The sequence below is a fragment of the Canis lupus genome, chromosome 4 (assembly GCF_011100685.1).
Source record: "Canis lupus familiaris isolate Mischka breed German Shepherd chromosome 4, alternate assembly UU_Cfam_GSD_1.0, whole genome shotgun sequence".
Lineage (NCBI taxonomy): Eukaryota > Metazoa > Chordata > Mammalia > Carnivora > Canidae > Canis > Canis lupus.
Window position 1 is genome coordinate 31,587,253 of NC_049225.1, and position 19,649 is coordinate 31,606,901.

General features: G+C 40.3%; 1 protein-coding gene and 1 long non-coding RNA gene across 8 annotated transcripts in view; one reads left to right on the plus strand and one right to left on the minus strand.

Annotated features, from left to right (window-relative positions):
- NRG3 (neuregulin 3) overlaps positions 1-19,649 on the plus strand; it is a 1,041,408-nt gene that overhangs the window by 201,708 nt on the left and 820,051 nt on the right. The window lies entirely within an intron of this gene.
- LOC119871495 lies at positions 13,565-16,861 on the minus strand. The gene is made up of 3 exons (XR_005358072.1): positions 16,613-16,861; positions 15,581-15,680; positions 13,565-13,590 (listed from the first exon to the last, which is right to left on the minus strand). It is a non-coding gene; the product is annotated as an uncharacterized LOC119871495 (long non-coding RNA).

The window sequence follows — 19,649 nt, forward strand, 5'->3', positions numbered from 1 at the left end:
GAGAGAATGGAGGTGTAGTTTATGAAGCATGACCATAATTTTATTTAAAATTTAAAAACTACCATATAGATAGATGTGAGGATGATTTTTCCTTTATACTTTCTATAATTTACATTTTTTTCCATTTTAAGTGTATACTCTGTGTTTGTATCTTTGTGTATTAATAGACATTAAAGTGTCCCTTATTCAGCAGGAAATGGTATAGATCTGGAAAAATACTATATCAAATCACCCCTCATTGAAAAAAAAAAAATCTGAAATGAAAGGATGCCCCTACCTGAACAGAAGAGTAGAATTAGGTGGCCTACTTTGGAATTATAGAGGAAGGATGAAAAATCTGAAATCTAGAATGAAATGGGAAGGAAAAGGAACTGTAAAAATACCAAGAAAAGGAACATTTAAAAGAACAGGAAATCGGGCAGCCCTGGTGGCTCAGCGGTTTAGCATCACCTTCAGCCCGGGGTGTGATCCTGGAGATCCAGGATCGAGTCCCACATTGGGCTCCCTGCATGGAGCCTGCTTCTCCCTCTGCCTGTGTCTCTGCCTCTCTCTGTGTGTCTCATGAGTAAATAAATAAATTCTTTGAAAAATAAAAATAAAAAATAAAACAACAGGAATCAATAATAGGAGGTGAGTAGAGGGGGATGGAGATTTCTAAATGAAGTGATAACGAGGGGTATCAAGTGCAGACTGTATTTCCTGAACCATAGAGCACCGGAGTTGGAAGGCATCCAGGGGCCAGTCTGTTCTGAGGGGCTGCCCATGACCTGCATGACCTACATTCCACGCTCCTGAATCCCACACTGTGGTCAGAGGACAGACCTTGCTCACTATCAACAGAGTGCTCTTTCCCCTCCTTACTAAGCCTTCCCAGCCTAGTTCTTAAATGTAACCTGCAGCGTTGATGCTCAAAGATGAACTGGGCGCCATGTCATTATAGTCCAGACCCTTCAGTTTGAAGATACCTGCCAGAGAAAGATCTTGTCTTAGACCATCTGGCTCTGATTGTATCTACTTTTCTTAAGTGTATTTTATGATGATTCTTTGGGTTTTCATCAGCCACTTGCCTTATTCTTGGATAATTACTTTTTGGAAGGGATGAAAGAGTATTTGTAGGAAGATTCAAGAAAGAACCTGCATTGAGTTGTCTCCAGGACTGCTGGTCTTGGGTATCCTTGATCCTTGGGTACCCTTATCTGTAAGGATAGTGGTAATTGACTTACCGGACAGATGATGATAAGGGGAGGTGAATTCCCCTTATCTTTTGGATCTGTGATTCTATGATTTTTATGACACATCTCAAGCCAGGATAACAAACTTTTAGTAAGGTAATAGCAAATAGATAGCCATTTAGAATGAAGACCTGAAAAATTGTCATATATTAGGTCAAAATAGATGGATGATTTTGAATACAGAGGGATACGTATTAGCCCTTTTCTCTTTTCTAAAATGATAAAATTAATTTCTACATTTATTAGCTGTATAGAAAATAGTCCACATCACACATTAGTTTTTTGAGATTCAAGCAAAATAAATCATCAGCTCTCTTTGACATTTATGTCATCCCAGTGTCATTATGTCTTTGAAATAAGTTATTAATTACCCTTAATTAAATTCATTTGAAATGGTGGAATTTCCATTACTAAGTGCTTATTTCATAATTCCTGGAAGTTTTATAAATTCCGCTCAATTTAACAAATATTTATTAAGGTTATTTTATGTAAGGTATGATTTTAAGCATTTTAGATAACCACTGATTTCATATCCCTTGGTAAAAATTAAGCATGCCTCTTTCTCTTGTGACTATGTATACCTGCTGTCAGAGCTTGAGGCTTGGCTTTTGCTTTTTGGAAGATAATAGAAAGTGTGTTGGGAGAATTATCTCAATATTTGAAAGAAGGAATTTGCCTAAACACGTTGGAGTTTAAAAGATTCCACAAATATCTTTATGTTGGGAGCACTGGGCGATGGATGATGGGTTATATTCCCAACACAAGTTTTATGTTAGATGCCATAATGAACTTTACATGCTTTTGTTTTATATTATTTTATCACAACCATGTATTTAGAAAGAAGGAATGACACTAGAAGTGACCCAGTGGAAAGAATTATTCAGAGCCAAACTAACAAGTTCCTTTAAAAAAAAAAAAAAATTTAATTTATTCGTGAGTGACACAGAGAGGCAGAGACATAGGCAGAGGGAGAAGCAGGCTCCCAGCCCGGAGCCCAGTTCGGGACTAGATTCCAGGACCCCAAGGATCATGACCTGAGTGACCTGACCAGACGTTCAACCACTGAGCCACCCAGGTGCCCCCGAACTAGTAAGTTCTAAGTGTGGCATCCAGTGGCCTTTCTCCCTCTAAGTGCAGAGGGTAGAGTTCAAAGGGTGGTTGGAGGCAGGAAAGGATCTGAGTTCCTTGGCGCAGCCCCTGTCTGTGTCTTCTCTTCCCATCTCTCTTTGGGCCTGTTTTTTGAGAGATGCCAACATTCGCCGGTTGGACCCTTAGGATAAGTCAATACGCTAGTTGGCAACTGATCCATACACTATTTCTTTCTCATTTATTTTTTTCAATATAAAAATAAATGTACTTCTTACTTATTTCTTATTTGTTCTGTTTGTCTTTTACTGATCCTCCACTCCTCGCATTCACTTTAGGCCCTCCTTGGTGGAAGACTATGATCCACCTCCCTTTGAAACCAGACAAGCAGATGGCACGGTATCTTGTCCCTTGTTTTCTCTTCACGCCTTTTTATTGTGTGAAAAGAAAACTGAAAATTTCAGTGAATGCTCCCAACATGCAAGTAATGAGTCCTTGAATAATGCATTGTCACCACCAACAGGGTCTTTCATTTTCTTAATTTTCTGGACATACAGACCTATCTGGATTCTGTTAATACAAACCTGCCTTATCCAGATTTCAAATAAGCTGACCAGCCCCTACGTTAGAACAGCTGGCTCCAAGCTGGCTTCTCCAGGAACTGACTCATGATTTATGGGTTCTGAATAAATAAATACATAAGAGGTTACAACTCTGAAAGAGAGCAAGTAGTTTTCCAGTTTTCCTCAGAGTTGAGGATGTTATTTGCGTAGAGAAGATGAAAAATAAAAGGAGATAAAGGCAAGATTTCCTGATGAAATTTGAATGAATGCTAACTGATTACTCTCTAGGGGAATGCTCTAAGCCATATTTAATGCCTCAGAAAATGAGAAAGAGGTGAAGATCCGTCATTAAAATCATGACAGTTATGTCTCTTGAAGGTATAATAAATCTTTAAATGCTAACAATTTTTAAATTAGGTAAAAATTATTTTATAGTAAAAAAACAATAGGTGTCTAGTGAGGTACCAGTTTATGAGCATTTTTGTAGGAATTTAGTTGCATAGAGTATTCCAAGCATTTTCTCTGCTAGCCAGAGATGGGTGATGAGCTTGGCAGGCGAAAGGATAAGCAGCAAAGACTTTAGTGATGTTATCTGAGGTACCCAGATTTTGAAAACAGTAGTCCACTTACCAAATTTTAACTGCAGACGTGATGTGTGTATTTGAGTTTTGTGGCAAAGTGTTTATGTATGTAGGTATTTATGTTTTTCTGGAATGACTGTATTTTTAGAGCAGTTCTAGGTTCACAGTAAAATTGAGGGTGCAGGTACAGATCTTTTCCCTATACCTCCTTCCCTCATACATGGATAGCCTTTTCCTCTTATCAATATCCCCCAGCAGAGTGATACTTTGTTATAATTGATTAACCTACATTGATGCTTCATTATCACCCAATATCCATAGTGGACATAAGGTTCACTCTTGATGTCGTACATTCTCCGGGTAGAGACAAATGCATAATGACCTATATCCACAATTAGTATCATACGGAGAGGTTTCACTGCCCAGAAAACTCTGTGTTCCGTCCATTCATCCTTCCCTCCTTCCCAGCCTGGCAACCATGGATCTTTTCAATGTCCCCATGGCTTTGCCTTTTCTAGAATGTCATATAATTGGATTCGTATATTATATATCCTTTCTCAGATAGGCTTCCGTCACATAGCGATATGAATGTAAGGTCCCTCCATGACTTTTCATGGCTTGATAGCCCATTTCTCCCTAGTGCTGAATAATATCCTATTGTTGGGACGTAGCATTGGTTTGTTTATCCGTTCACCTACTAAAGGGCATCATGGTTGCTTCCAAGTTTTGGTAATTATGAATTAAATTTGAGTAAACCTTTATACAATTATGAATAAAACTGCTATAAGGAAAGAAAGAGCATTTGTGTTTTTACTTTCAAAGTTTAAAAATCTGAAGATTTCACAGAATCATTTACACACCCGCTTCTTCAGGAAAAAAAGAAATGAGGCAATACTGGGCCGCCTTGGAAGCAGTGGACAGAGAGAGCTGAAGAGCAGTCCTGGCTTTTGTGTGAGGCCTGAGTTTTGCATTCACTCCATCTCCATCCCAGTGCATCATCCCTCCCCTACCACCCACTGGACTCTTCGTGTCACCTTCTGTTTCTATAAGCGTTTAAGTTTGCATCCTTTATAGGGGTGGAAGCCAAATAAGTAGATTGTTATTTAAAGATTTTGGGCCTTTATTCAGACACCGTGGGGTTTCTGGTGCATAGTTTTCTTTCTCTTCAGTTCATATTGCTAAAATTTACTATTATCTGGGGAGTTGTCCCTGAGGGTCTGTGTTCCAGATCTGTTGCATTATCTGGAAACAGATATCTTGTTCTGGATCTGTTTTGAGGTCCCTTCTACCCAGGTGCTATGGCCCACCAACTGCCACCCAAGGATGTGGCAAAGCCCCTACTGTTCTTTTACGGCTGCTTCTCACTTCCATTCATCCTCTTCTTTCCCTATCCAGGTACAGTGTGAGTGGTCCTGTCCCGTCTCTTGGGGAACTTCTTACTCAAGGCCAAGAGAGGAACTAAGCTTAAAAGGAAACTAGTCTAGGACAATGCCTGAGAATACTTAGGATGTGTTGAGGGCTCTGGAATTTGGTCCTCATCCTGCCACCTAAACTCTATGAAATTGTCATATCTCCACATACCTCAATTTCCTCCTTTTTGCATCAACACATTTGGTCAGTCAAGGGCTGCAGATACTCCGCACCAGCATTGCTGGTCCCTTTGACATATTCTTTACTCACTTCCTACACCCCACTTCTCAGCACCTAACTCATGCTCAACAGCAATCCAGACTCTCTTTACCATGTATACCCAGACTCAACCTCAAAAACCACAGCACATAGTAGATCTATGCCCGTTTGTCCTGAAGGAAACCTCTCATTGCTGTTTAGAAACAACTCCCGGGAAAAAAAAAAAAAAAAAAAAAAGAAACAACTCCCAGATAAGTTTCTTCTAACCAAAACCAAGCATGAATTTAGGCCATTGGAGGCACATTAGTAGGTGACATGTCTACCTCCAAGAATGGTTTCAGTTGGGTGCATTTGAGACATCATTCATTCCAATGAGGGTCTTCCTGCACTGAGCTGAGTGTACTTGTTAAAATTGCAGCAACAACAACAAAAAAATCACGTTCAGATTTTGTTTTTCATGTATGCCACTAAAAATCTCCTTTTGAAACCTCAAATATTCCTTGTTTCATTTAATCCTTAGCTCGTATCCTCCATTTAAAATCCTTAACAGAAAATTTGCTTAGCCGTTTTACAGAAATGAGAACTGCTTGATTTGCTTTCCTCTTTGTTGTAAGAAAAACATCCACTAGTCTAGATTACAGTGTTGCAAAATTAAGGAATTTGAAACATCTTAAAAAACATGGGGCATAGCTCCATCTCCCTAAAATATTGTGTCATGCCTTTCCTTTGCACCATAATCTCTGATATTTATTGAGAAAGTCCCTCTAAATTCAAACGTGTTATTTTACAAATAAGGAAATTAAAGCTCTCTGAGGTGTGGTCAGTACCAGCTAGTGAGTCAAAGAAATGTTAAGGTCCATTCTCTAGTCTTCATAGAGCCTGGGAAGGCAAGGGTTGGGCCCTGGGAATTTTGCGTTCATAAGGGGGTTGTTGAGGGGATGACAGAGAGGCAAGATATTGACCCTGTTGGTTGGAGATCAGGGAAAAAACAAAAAACTGTAGAGTTGGGGCTGAAGAAACTTACATGAAAAGTGAACTGAGAAAAAAATAGAGACACAGAATAAGGCAGGCAAGGAGTGTAATTACTTGTGTGAAAATTTTGCAAACACCAATTTTTGATGAATTACTGCTTTTCTGAACGGTTGGGAGCATCCAAAGGAAAGAGGCCTGAGTGGGAGTCCCCCAAGAAGTCCTTTCTAGTGGAAGGCCCTAGGGCTCTGATTGGCTCATTCTTTTTTTTTTTTTTTCAAATGCATTACTCTTTTCTTTCATGTATTTTCTGTATTGTAAAGAAAAAAAATATTTCCCTATCATGAATGCATCTTTAAATGTCAAATTATACTAGTCTTGGGATCCCTGGGTTGCTCAGTGGTTTGGCGCCTGCCTTTGACCCAGGGCGTGGTCCTGGAGTCCCAGGATCGAGTCCCATGTCGGGCTCCCTGCGTGGAGCCTGCTTCTCCCTCTGCCTGTGTCTCTGCCTCTTTCTCTCTCTCTGTATGTCTATCATGAATAAATAAATAAAATCTTAAAAAAAATAAATGCTAAATTATACTAGTCTTAATATGATCACTCTTTGTTGACTATGATATTCTCAAGTAGAGCTTGCACATGTGATCTGAGGACTGTGTTTGGCATCGCATCCAATCCTGAGGGCTTTTTGACTGGGCCCCCATATATTTGTAGGTACAATATTTTGAACATGTTGTTGTGGTCTATATTTATTTATTTATATGTTTGTAAATCATATACTCACGTGCTATAATATTATGTATATTGTCAGGGAACCATTAGAGCTAATTTAGGGACGATGTATTTGCTTGTTGCCAGTCTGTGTGTCCTTTGCAGTTGTCAGTTGCTTTCATCTAGGGAGAAAGATGGGCTTCTCCTTCCCGGTACCAAAAGCTTCCATGCTTCTAAATACGGGACCCGAGATACTTTCAGTGTCTGTTTAATACATACAAGCATTAGCAAAGTTGTTTTCTTTCTTACTACCTCTCTTTTATACCATTTGTACAATTTAAAGACAAATTTATGATAATATTAATGACTCACTCAATATTAAAAACATCGCCTCATGCAATTTTCATTTCTACATATTACTTTTCATGTGCATTCATTAGAATCCTAAAATTCATGCTGTTCTGTATTGTGTTTTTTTCGAGTTCAGAATGGCTTCACAAAGACTTGTGTCAACAACATAATCCCAGTTTCGGTGGTTTCATAATAGTCTTGTGGGCTTTAGAACTATAATTTAGTGAGCCGATCTTCTAATCTTGGATGCATATGAGCTATTTTTGTTTGCTTTTATTATTTTAGATAACCCTGCATGAATCACTCTTCTACTGTCATCCTTAATGCTTGTAGTACATTATTTCCCTGATCTGAAATGCGTTAGTCGCCAAGATGTAGAAGTCTATATGCTTCTCATTGTATTTATCCATAACTTCCTGAACTTTCTGCAGTTCTGGGTTGGTGTATCCCCTCACCTGTCAGCATCTGATCATTCCCAGGCCAAGACCACATGGTCAAGGGCATTTCCCTTTTTCTAACTTCCACCCTGAGTTAGCTCCAGGAGATGACTGCTTTCCTACAGGGCTGTAGGATTGCCTCCACTAGTTGGACCAGTTCAGATCACTGCTTATTTTCCCAGGATGCAGTATGACAATGCCACCACTGAGACTCCTTGGAAGTATGAGCTAGTCACCACACAGACCGAAGGGCATGTCTAGTTGTGTTGGCCAACTGGTGTCATTGGGAAAGGATTACCAGGAGGAATAAATATTTAAATCAGTTCATTGTATATGACTGTTACCACGGTCAAAACAAAAGCCCTGCCTGTCACAGAGGGGACCCTGGAGGCGCAGCTTAACCCTGAGCCTTGTTCAGTTGAGCTGCTTCTACCCTCTCTTAAGAGAAGACAGGCTCCTTCAGCATTCCTGAGGGCCAATCTCCAACTTCCTTTTAGAAAATAGACACTCTCCCAGGATGCATCCTGTTCCCACATGGTGCATAGTGGAGGACACTGTAGTACTTGCAAATTGTGGTGTATCAGTCTAGGAAAACACAATGAGCAGATTCAGCTGGTCATACAGGATAGCCTGTGGCACTGCAAACTAGTTACCTTTTACAGATGCATACCTGGGAATTGATATATAAAACTGAAACATAAACTAAGCCTGAGAAGAGTTTTAGAATAAGGTGGTTATAGTAGTCAAAAAGTGCCGAGTACATACAGAATTGTGTCTAAGTAGATGGATTTTTTTTCTTTTTTTTTTTTTAAATATTATTTATTCATGAGGGAGGGGCAGGGGGAGAAGCAGGCTCCTTGCTCTGTGGGACTTGATCCCAGGACCCTCAGATCATGACCTGAGCCGAAGGCAGAGGCTTAGCCTACTGAGCCACACAGGTGCCCCTAAATAGATATATTTTTAATATGACCTTATTTGGGTACTGTATGCTTTTCTTTTCTTTCTTTTTTGTTTTTAAAGATGTATTTATTTATTTATTCATTTATTCATTCATTCATTCATTCATTCATTTGAGACAGAGAGGGAGACAGAAGGAGAGGCACGCCCCCCATGGAGCAGGAAGCCTGCTGTGGGACTCAATTTCAGGACCCCAGGATCACAACCTGAGCCGGAGACAGACACGCTCAACTGCCTGAGCCACCCAGGCGCTTTTCTTTTTGAATTGTCTCTACTAGGCATTTAAAATGGTATTCATATTTCCCCCCAGAATCTCCAACATTTGCTAAAAGGAGAAGACATTTTCACATTTCTAAGTCTCAGATCTCACCTTATTCGGTGTTTGAAATGATGAAAATCAGATTGAAATCCAATTTTTAAAGGTCTCCTCCTGTGTTCCGCCAAAGCCCATGCAAAGCCAGGAAAGCTAAACAGAATTGATTTTTATTTTCTTTCTGCTCTCTCAGTCCAACCCTGGTTTTCACTAGTGTTGAAATCAGATGCACTTCTTATTGATCTGGGTCTTGAACCAGTATAATACCTGATTCACACAATTGAAAGAACCATCATCATGGTGGTTCTAAAGATAAAGAGGAAACTGCGTGGACTTAGGACATTTCTGCAGCTTGCTGTGGTTTCCTGGTTCTCTGAATTATGCATTGGATCCTGGGCAGAGTAAAAAAAAAACAAAAAACAAAACAAAACTCGATCCTACCATCATTGAATGAAATTAGGGAGAATTTTGGGGTGGGGCCTGCCCACAATTGATGCTATCAAATCATTAGTCCATCCCAGAGTCCCAGAGTCTGGTAAATGTAACTTGAAATGTCTGGTGTCATTACTGCCTGCCAGTCCCCTTTCTCTCAGATATGCTGTTATTGTTGACTTTGATATTAGAGGGGAAAGTTGGAGAATCTGGAAGGATGTGTGAGACTTAGCATGGGTGACAGGCAGGGCTGCCAGTTTGGATCCCCCTGGTCTAAAAGCAAGGATAAACTTTACAAGATGGATATTCCTCATCCCCACTTGGGCACGGAGGGCCCATCAAGGCAAAAAGGCTATTTAGGCAATAATCATCTTTTGTAAAGAGTGTTGCTGTTAGATCTACTTATTAATCTTTAAGATGGAAGGACAGGTTTGTGGTTTTATGATAATGAATCTATTTGACGATCTTTTTAAGACACTATGGACATAAGAACCTAAATCAGAGTTTTAAAAATCTTACCCATAGTCTCTATTTTAACTTTATTCTTATTCTCCTCCTTTTTTTGGGGGGGGGGGGGGCATAGGGGAGGTGTGGGGGTTGTCTGTGACCTTCCTGCCCTGCAAAGCCCTGCCTCTTGTGTGAAGCCTTCCCCGACCACAGTGGTATCTGCTGATTTATCGTCCTCTCTAATCTCTGAACTAACAGTGCATTTATTGAAGGATCAGACACTAAATCCTAAGTTCACCCTGTCTCAGACTTCCATGTTGTCTGTAAGCTCCATTTTGCACTTTTCACAGTCCTCTTAACAGTGTAGGGAGACTCCATATTGTGGGTTTGACCCCCCTGCCTCCCTCCATGAGCTCCTTGGAACATCGACTATGTCTTATTCATCATTCTTGTGCCCTTTGCCCGTAGCATTCTGCAGTGCAAATACTGAATTTACAGTTGAATTTGAAAGAATAATGTAGCATTCACCAGGGAAATTATGAAATATTAATAATTGAAATTAGGAGAGTTTCTCCCCAAAACCTAACATTTTCTCACCTCTCAGAGATAATCTATGATTCCAGCTACTCTAGACCCCCTTGGGATTTTCCTTGATTTATCCCCCATTCTGGGCCTAAGCCAGTTACCTCATCCTATTTCCAAGGCCATATTGATTGGTGGAGAGCCAGGTATAGACCCAGTCAGAAACAATGAGAAGGAATGAAATTTTTCTTGGGATGTCTGAGAAGATTTGTAAACTTCCCAGCACATTAAAAACATCTAAGTAAATTGAGTGTGGAGACCCCATCCTCCCCTTGTTCTTCCACATTGGCTGTGATGACAACAGAACGTCGTGATGGAGAGAAACTGATTCAAGATGGTGACTTGGTCTCTGTCTTGTCTTTCAAAGGCCTCCTACTCTCTACTTCCCTCTTTACCGAGTTATATAAGTCAATACATTCTTGGCTTTTTTTCTTCTGACTCTTCCTCCTTTTCCTGCGTTTCCTTTCTTCTTCCCTTCTCTTCCTCCTCCTCCTCCTTCATCTTCTTGTCGCTTGAGCCTGCTTGGACTGTGATTTCTATCAGTTGTCACTGAAAAGTCCTAATCAGTAACTCAGTGGAGATCATCTATTTCTCTTCGGTTCAGTCACACAATTGTGCTGTGTTCATGTGTTGATATTTTGACAAATTAACGCGTCCACAGGCCAACAGCAAACTATTGATATAAGTGTCGTATCTTCGGTTTTCTAAATGGTGCCCAGATTGGTGGAGATACATTTATCTGTGTTGTGAGAATTGAAAATCCTTCATGCATAACTTGAGTTCTCTGTGGATGTAAGTAATTTGGCATTTCTTCCCAAGCGCAAAAGGGTCCCTGTTGCTTTTGAATACACAGGCTGCGTCACTAAGTGGAGGTGATGAGAATCAGACCAGGGAAGGACAAATTTCCTGTGTGTGTGTGACTGTTTGAAATTTAGAAACTTTATCTGCCTCAGTTTGGTATTTAATAGACATTGAGGACATGAAGTAGGAAGCTGTGACTGGCCGCGTTTGACTTTTCCCCATTACAGTTATTTAACTGCTACCTCTCTTGGCCTCACGGATATGATTTACTGTTTATTTTAATTTTAGTCATAGGCAGACTGAACTTTTTGGTTTGAAATGAGTCTGAATCACAGTGTCAGCATTTTGCTCTGTAATAGGCCCTTAAAATCTTTACACCTTTGTCGTAATCAGTCAGACTCAGAGCTAATTACCATCCTTTCCTAGTGAGTGCTCGATTGAAAAACCACAAGAGAATATTTTTTAAAGAATAAAGTAAAAACAAAATGTCAAATGATAGGAATTATATGATTCAGATTTGGGATCCTGGATTTTTTTCCCTCCCCCAGGGACTCCTGATAAATCCAGTCACAGCAAATCAAAGTTAATGTTTTAGAATTTTTAGTGGGCCATGGGCAAAGAAGTTAGTGCTGGGAAAAGACCTTCACCTTACTGATTATGTGATTATGTTAATGGTACTACTAATGCTAAGTAGCAAATTAGTACATAAAGTATAGGCGCAGTTTCCATTACAATAGCAACTTTCTTGTATTTTATCTTAGAGCTTTGCTTCTTGCCCTTGTAAGCGCCACAGTGCAGTGGTGGCTGGTTTCGCTTGAGTATTTTTATCGATTATAACTGCTGGTATAAGGCAACCTGTGCTTCCCTTACATTCTCCCTAACGGAGGTTATTGCTTTACATGACATGAAGATGGATCTAGAGGGAGCTTGGCTGTCCATGGGAGGAAGGTGGCATCAGAGAGGAGAAAGAGGGCTGGAGGTGGAGTGGTGTGCCTAATTCACAGTTTAGTGGTAGCGCTAGGACCAACCCTTTGTTCATTTTTGCCTGTCAGTTGTCATGGAAATTCTCCATCTAGTGACCTCTTTTGATTCCCTGATAAACTAGGTGAATATTTTTGTTTGTTTCCTTTCAGTAGTTAGTTCTTTTGCAATGACCCAGCTACAAATTGATTCCATGTCTTTTTGATCTGACCTTTGGAAAAGATATGCAAAGCTGAAGATGTATGGATTTGAACATTTCAGTTCTCCTTTTAAAAGAATTTTCTACACAATAGGAGAGAATGTGGGCAATCATTTTATGGCCTTTACCAAAGTAAGCACTACTGTGAAGATGAAATTGGTCAAGGCTGCTAGGGTCTGGCATTGACAGAAGGTCCTTCCTTAGCTCTGTGATCATGGGTAAGTCATTCCCTTCCATTGGCTTCTTTTCCCTCATACATTACATGATGACCTTGAAATGGAGAAGGTCACATTTCCCTTTAAAAGATCTCTGATTCTAAACATGTGAAAGTCAGGTAGGTTTCTCTCCTTGACATTCCCTAGTATATTGCAGTGTTGTCCGGCTACAGGCATTTACAAACACAGCAGTACTATGTAGATCACTTTGTTGTCCTGTCCACTTAATTTGCCATGGCTTCTAAGAGTATTGTATTTTGTTGTTGTTGTTGAGCACATCAATAGAGTGGGTAAGGTATGAAAAGAATACATACCTTCAGTGAGATTGGCTTAGTAACTGAGAAAATATCTCGAATTAGACAATACCATTTTATTGTTACTAGCTATCAGCAAGTTTCCTTGTGAAGGGAATAATATAAAAACCTCCATGGCACCTCTCCACTTGCTGCATTTTATTTAATTGGTTGGGATGCAAATCTTCTGTGGAGTAGGAATACATTTTCAAATTTTCCTGAATTTGAGAGCAGTACAAGGAAATGTGAAAATGTGCCAATAGTAATCGCTGGGAAAGAGGTGAATGCCATTGTTTTTAATGAAGCACCAATCACTCACTCTGTTGGCATTAGAGCCCAATGACCAGCAGAATATTTACAGCATGATGCTGTCATATTTTGATAGGGAGTGGTAGCAGACCGCCTGAGAGGGATTTCAGACCATCCCAAGAACTCATAAACCAGAATGGAGTTAAATATCCAATAATGTTAAATCAGGGCAAAACAAGGCTTATTACCATCTGAGCTCTATGTATATCTGAAATGGGAATCCAGTAACATGGCAGAAATAACCTTTGGTTTGAGATTTAAAGGCATCATAGAGTGTAGCTAAGAGTTTTTGTTTATATATTTATACTCTTTCTTTTTCTTTTCTTTTCTTTTCTTTTCTTTTCTTTTCTTTTCTTTTCTTTTCTTTTCTTTTTTCTTTCTTTCCCTTTCTTTCTTTTTCTTTCTTTTCTTTCCTTTTCTTTCTTTCTTTCTTTCTTTCTTTCTTTCTTTCTTTCTTTCTTTCTTTCTTTCTTTCTCTTTCTTTCTCTCTTTCTATTTCATGCTGTTATAGAAAAGACAAGAAAAGAATGATTCCTGTTTAGTCACAAAGATTCCCACCTTTGCCTCTTGACAGAAGGCACAGTGGTACAGCGCAAAGAGTTTTAAGTCAGAGTTGGGTAAGATCTGAGCTTTGGCAGCATTTATAGCCCTGTAACCTAAGACTAGTTGGTGATTTTTGCTAAGTGATGCTTTTTCAAGGATGAAATGGCAATAATGAGGATTGTCAGACATTTTAGTGAAGAAAGATAAATGACCACAATAGTTAACATTTCTTTGGCACTCGCTGTATGCCACGCTGAATGGGTTCTAGCTATGCATAATCTTGTTTAACCCCCACACTAATACTATAAAGAAGGCTCCACCATCATTTCCATTGTCCACCAAAAGACATAGAATCTCAGAGTTCTCAAGTATCTTGGCTGTTGTCACACGGCTAGTAAGTGGCAGAAGGATTGATGTAAACCAAGTGTATCTGACTTCAAACCTGTGGCTCTTAACTGCTATGCCAAGTTGTCTAACTTAGTGCCTGTTACCTAAAGGGCTGTCAGTACAGCCCATCATCCCATCTCTAACCAAACTTGTGCATGCTTGTGTACACACACACACACACATACTCCTTAACTTTCAGTTATCAGCTCCAGCCTAGCCTAAAATGCAAAGTTGAATCCCAATCCCATGCAACCAGGATCCCCAGTCTTTAGTCACTCATGATTCTGTTGATTCTGTTTCTTTTTGTTTTTTGTTTTTTTTTTACATTTTTTAAATTTAAATTCAATTTGCCAACATATAGTATAACACCCAGTGCTCATCTCTCACTATATTTTGTATAGGTTTCCCTAAATCTATTTACGCCAATAGACATTTCTTAATTGGGCCTGTTGGGATACAATTTTACATGGGTCTTTTGTACTTCTACATGTCTAGAGGACAGAAGTGTTGACATATTTTGTTCTGCATCATATTATTAAGGATGTTTGTAGAGCAAATAACCTTAGAGAAGAGAAATGTCTCTGTTAAGAACAGAAGTCAGGTTTGTTACTCTCCAGTATATTAAAGATAAGTTCTCCCTCTAGGGCAGAGGTCAGGCAACTTTGCTTATAACCCAGTTTTTTTTTTAATTTTTAAAGATTTTATTTATTTATTCATGAGAGACACACACAGAGAAAGAGGCAGAAACACAGGGAAAGGGAGAAGCAGGCTCCGTGCAGGAAGCCTGATATGGTACTCGATCCCGGGACTCCAGAATTAAACCCTGAGCCGAAGGCAGGCACTCAACTGCTGAGCCACCTAGGCGTCCCTATAACCCAGTTTTAAAGAAAAATTCAGGTTCCCCAAGATTGGGTCCTCAGCTTTGATATGGGCCTGCTATATGTGCAGCATCTAGGCTGCTTGGGGTCGCCCCTACGGGCCTTGGAACCAGTGCAAACTTGAAGCCCATAACTACTTGCTGTGCTTTTATGTAACAGAGTTCCAGAAGTCCGTGTCTTCTGCCTTTATCCATTAAACTGGTAAACTAACTTGTTAGATTGCAAGTGAGATAAAAATCTTAGAGCCTTCACTGCTTGTGACAAGGTTTAACATTTATTAATTGCTTTCCATGCACACCAGACTCCCATGCTGTACACATGTTGTTCCAGTGATACACTCTGAGATATTTACCATCATTATCCTCATCACTCTCTCTGACCCACTGTGTAGCTCATGAGTCAACTGTAGACCCTCTGACAACTTGGTGTATTGCTTCTGATGACCTGAACAGAACATATCATTTATTTAGCTAGTATTCGTGAAGCTGTAGACTCACGTACTCAAAATTATCGTACCCTTTTATATTCTGAATCTTACACCTCAGGTGCCAATCTTTCAAGTTTGGGTTAGTTGGAAATTGCACTTAAATTTGTAAGTAATTAACTTGATAATATTGAGCTTATTAAAATTTAATTAACCTGAAATATGGATATATAATTGTGGCATTATGCAAAACTGCTGACCGTAAGGAAGTCGATATGAAGGCAGCTTCCATATGCACTTGTTTCTCACTTGAATTCCACTCAATACTCCTGTGTCTGGTGTCTCACAATGACCCACTGCCTGTATGATATAATACATTCATTAAAATATCATAAGATACAAAATTTCATCATTTAAAAATTCTTACCTTAGGCTTTAGGCGCTAACATTCAATAGAACGTTTTGACATGGGTGTAGCTGGTGAAATATGTACCAGTCTTCAGTGACAGTGTCCAGGTGATTCAGGGGAGACATTTTGAGGGTAGAGAACTGTTTCTTGGCATCTGCTACGGAGACACCCTAACCTCTGTTAGACTGGTCTTGGTTTGAGACAACCAGTTTTGGAAATTACTTCAATGCCTGTGAAATTCCAGAAAAGCTAAATATTGCTTAGAATTTAAAGCCTCTCCTTGGTTAACAAAGAGACATTCACTTTCTGCTTTGTAAACTCCTTGCAAATTGCTACACATATATAAAATAGTATTATTCAGATTTGTTGACAATGAAACCTTTTACTTGGTCATTTCTGTTCCTATTGAAATAGACTTTGGGAGCCTTTAATGGATAGCGTAGACATCTTTGATTAACTGTGTCTACAAAATGAAAGCATAAAATTAGAAGGATATTGTCTTTTTATGAGATTTGTAGTTTTGTGATGTTTTTATATTGAATTGCACTTTTTTTCCAACTGATGTCAGGAATTTCTTAAGAAGCATTTTATCTGCAAAAATGATGTAGGAAGCCAGACCACAGTATCCTCTAATCACTAATAAAATAAACACAAGAAAGGGTAGGGGTGGAAAGTTTTCTCTTCTTCCCTTCTAGGTTCTTTGGCCTAATACTTAAATTGATGTAAGCCACATTAACAGGAAAAAAACAAACAAACAAGTTTAATAACATGGATACCTCCTGGATTTCTGGGAGAGCAGTGGCTGAAGCCATCTTTGGTTTAGATACTATCTTAATTAAAGATAAAAGAGGATGGGGATCAGAAGTCAGTTATGGGTGGTTACCAGGAACGGCACAGTAAACGGGGTAGGTCCTTGTCCTTAAGTCCTTGTCTTCTCCATTAATAAAGAGTTTCTAAAGATTTAGGTTCAGTGTTGTCCTTCTCTTTCTGGTACTCGGTTTCTCAGAGCTTCTCTTAGGTCTACAGTTCCTTAAAAAAAAACAGCTTAAGATAGGTGATGTGACAAAGAGATGTGTCTTGGGATGGCAAAATTTTTTCTCCTTCAATATCTAAAAATCCCACCTAGGGACCCCTGAGGGGTACAGTCAGTTAAGCATCTTACTCTTGGTTTCAGCTCAGGTCATGATCTCAGGGTCGTGAGATAGAGCCCTGCATCAGGCTCTGCACTCAGTGCAGAGTCTGCTTGAGATTCTCTTTCCCTCTCCCTCTGCCTCTCTCACTTGTGCTCACTTGCCATCTCCCACCAAATAAATACACAAATCCTTAAAAATAAATAAATATAAATCCTAAATAAAAAAACTTAACGTTACAAGCATCAACTAAATTTTAAAAAGAGTGTGTGTGTGTGTGTGTGTGTGTGTGTGTGTGTGTTGGAGGGGGTAGTGAGTGGCACAGTACAGAGTGTTATAAACTTCAAAAATTGCTGATCAAGGGAACAAATGGAAGGTTGGGGCACTGCATGGCATTAATCCCATTCCTCACCCTACTGCTCTTAATGTCTGCTAAGGGCTGAGAACTCTCACCCATATTCCCACATTGGAAGTGAACTGCATGATATTCCAGTCTGACTTGAACAATCTTCTCTGAAAGACCAGCGAAATGAACAATGGAACCAGAGGATAATTCTCTGTGAAGGAAGCAATTTTTCCGGAGCTTACAAGTAAGACTTGGAGGAATCTGGCTACATCTGAACTCTCCTCCCTTTGTGGGAATGGGCTCCCTCTCACCAGTAAGCAGAATGAATCCAGTGCAGCATATCAAGCAAGTTCTGAAAGAGGGAGCAGAACCAAGGTTCCTAGCCAAGACTGAATTCACCCTAAACTGGGCACTTTGACATGAAGAATCCACAAGAAATTTTCAATTCTCAAAACGTAGCTATTAGGGCAAAGAAATCTCATATACAAATAAGAAGACACGAGAATTACCTGAATAACGTCATAAAATAGAAAGTCCTGGATAGTATTGACAAGATGAGAAGGAACAGAAGGGAAACTGTAGGTATAATTTGGGCCGGTGGGTGAGTGGGCAGGAAAAAAGGTTGATGAAACATACCACGGAATCTTAAGAAAATGTAGCCTAAGGAGGGAAGAGAAAGTTTGTTTTTTTTTTTTTTTTTAAGATTTTATTTATTTATTCATGAGAGACACAGAGAGAGGCAGAGACGCAGGCAGAGGGAGAAGCAGGCTCCATGCAGGGGGCCCCACGCCCGACTGGATCCCGGGTCTCCAAGGACTGAAAGGTGGCCCTAAACTGGTGAGCCACCTGGGGCTGCCCAAGAGGGTTCTTCTTGTTGCTTTACACACACACACACACACACACAAAAGAAAGAAAAAAGAAAAAAAAAAGATGAACATCAACTAAATAAGAGTCCCCACCCACTTCCTAAAAAGATAACAAGAGATGAGGAAAAAAAGGGAAGATCTGGGGAATGGACTCCTGAGGGTCGAGAGCACGGTGAGCCCATGTCCCTGTGAGGCGGAATCAAGAGGCCTCCCCGGGACTTTGGGGCCTTGCGTGGCTGAGGCAGCAGCAGGGACGCGTGTGCAGGGCCCGCCACAGCGCGGGGGCCGTGACCTCCCGTGACCTCCCGTGACCTCCCGTGACCCGGGCGCTGACACGGCCCCACACGCCGGCCTCGCTCCCGTGGGGCCCGCGGCCCTTCCTCCTGCTCACGGCTCCGGCCTGTGCCCGGGCTCCGCGCTCCCCGACTCCGTCGAGCCGCGGTGTCCTTCCCGGAGGCGGCGGGGCCCGGGGCGCGGCCGGCCTGCGCGACGGGGACGCCAGACTCGGCATCGGGACCACCCCCGGGGCAGCGTGCGGCTTCTCTTCCTCCACACCCCGGACGACCCCTCCTTACGCAGGTGCGTGGCTCGACGGGCCGGAGCCTGAGGCCCTGAGGCCCGCGCGGCGGCCAGAGGGGCCTCCCGCCTCGGCATCTCCCGCCTCGGGCCTCCCGCCGCTTCCTCAGCCTGCGGCCTGCTGTCCCGCCGGCTCCGCAGCTCAGGCGCCAGGGCGGGCGGCCCGCGGGCGGCCTCCGAGCCGTCACTCGCTCCACGGGAGTCCCGCGGCGTCGCTGCGCGGTGACCGCTCGTGTCCTTGCTTCACGGTTACCTGTGCGCCAGGTGCGGGCCACGGACAGTATTTTCAGGTCCTAAATGAAGACGAGGCTCTCTAGGCTGCTGGACTCTCTCCCTCTCTCCCTCTGTGTGTGTGTTTGTTTATATAGAGATATTATATGTGAGTATAGGTATATATGTGTATACATATGTTTTTATATTTATATATTTAGAGATATTATATGCGAGTATATTATATGCGTATATATGTATAGATGTGTGTGTATATGTTCTTATATTTATGTATTTAGAAATATATGTGAGTGTATGTATATATGTATATATATGTTTTATATTTATATAGAGGCATTATATGTGTGTGTATATATGTATATATGTATGTTTTATATTTATATACTTAGAGATTATATGTGACTATGTATATGTGTACATATATGTGTATATATGTTTTTTACGGTTATATACTTAGAAATATTACATGTGAGTATATGTGTATATGTGTATATATGTAGATATATGTTTTTATATTTATGTATTTAGAAATATATGTGAGTATATATGTATATATGTGTATATGTTTTTATATTTGTATATTTAGAAATATTATATGTGAGTATGTATATGTGTATATGTGTATATATACATTTTTATATTTATACATTTAGAAATATATGTGAGTATATGTTTATATATTTAGAAATATATGTGAGTATATGTATGTGTATATATGTATATATGTGTATATGTTATGTTTTATATTTATATATTCAGAAATATTATATG